A 1,716-nucleotide genomic window follows, 5' to 3' on the forward strand; every position below is an offset into this window, starting at 1 on the left:
ATTTGGGATACTCATCCAAAGGCTATTTTACTTGGATTCATGTATCACTTAAAGCGAGACAAACTGACGAGCATCGATACATCTAAAATGCTATAGTATAAAAATCATACCAACTTTTTCCTCTTTATAATAAGTATGTTTTGTTGGTTTCAGGTGAGCATTTGGTGACTGGTGTCGATATTTTATTAGGTATATATACTTAGATATCGGGAAGGGTATTAAGTTTTATTGGAGTTGTTATTATTGTATCTAGGTTATATCCTTCATATTGATCTCATCTATATCATAACTCACTATAAAATTATTTACTTGAGACAATTAATTCTTCTGTTTCACACTTCAATTCAAATGATGTTTTTTTCTTGCCTTGGACAATATTTGCTAATAGTTGCCCTGTGGCGTAATTTCTCTTTTAGCAATATTTTTTGGTTTTTTTTCATGTAACCATTTTAAAAACACAATATCAACTTGCTTTGAAAGGATTTCTGCATTGAATGAATAATTAAAGTATAACTATCAATTAAGACTATGCTATTTAATGACTTATGAATAGTCACAAACATAGCACGGTTAAACATATGCCTTTTTTTAATGAACAACGTCATGTTGGCCTTTCTTTTTTTTTTGGAAAGATAAATATTTAACAAGACATTTTATTCATTGATTTCCTTACCTTATTCTTTGAACTCACTTTAGTTTTAGCATTTTGCAGGGTTACTTTTAATCATAGCATTTCTTCTTTATTCACGCCTGGTTCTTTTGCACTATAATGATTAGAGAAGGTATTGCACTGAAGAATGTATCTTGGGCGATTACTATGCCTTTATGAATTTTCTGATAGCTGTGGTATGTGTAGAGGGTGCACATTTTTTTATCAACATGCCGATGTGTTCAATCTTTTAGAATTATTGTGACATTCTGGAGCACTTTTAAAAGACCAAAAAGTTTCACACATCTTCATGGGTACCTGCTGACCCACAATAATCAGTGGGATGCTTAGGACCAATCCCCAAACATATCCCTCGGACAGAAAATCCAATCTTTGTGCATTGAGGATATCTACAATTCAAGTAGACACCACACATTTTATTACAGAAAAAATTCTTATGAGTTGCCCAGAACAATATCTTCTAATAAATATTATATGTAAAACTTGAAACTATTTATAAGGACACACTGCATAGGAGCTTACTGTGATTTTTATCTTGTGATACAAATATTATGTACTTGTAGGGGAAAATGGTAAGACTGGCGTCTTATATTATTTTTGTGGATGTATTTATTGTTCATATTGCATTACGTCAAATTTTGTCTTGCTAAGAGTATGAACATACGCACTGCTAGTAACTTATTATCAATAATAAGATAATGTTTGTTTTTTCCTTCATATCTGTTTTCATGTGGCTTGTGTTCAGTTTTAATTTGTTTGAAATAGTTAACAACAAAATATTAATATTATTCAATTTTTTTTACATATCTCATAAAATAAATAGCTTTGCTAATTAAAAATTTTTAATTACAACGATAAACAATTAAGTAATACAAAATTGTAGCTATGCCAAGCAAATATATGATTAGCTTATATTTTGAAATAAAGCAAGTTTGTTATTAAAATAAAAAGAAATTGCAACGAACCAATTTTCAACTATATATATATATATAATATAGGTATATAAGGAGTCGCATTCTCTCTCCAATGGTTACTTATTATACTCA

The sequence above is a fragment of the Dendrobium catenatum genome, unplaced genomic scaffold, assembly GCF_001605985.2.
Source record: "Dendrobium catenatum unplaced genomic scaffold, ASM160598v2 fragScaff_scaffold_853, whole genome shotgun sequence".
Classification (NCBI taxonomy): Eukaryota; Viridiplantae; Streptophyta; class Magnoliopsida; order Asparagales; family Orchidaceae; genus Dendrobium; species Dendrobium catenatum.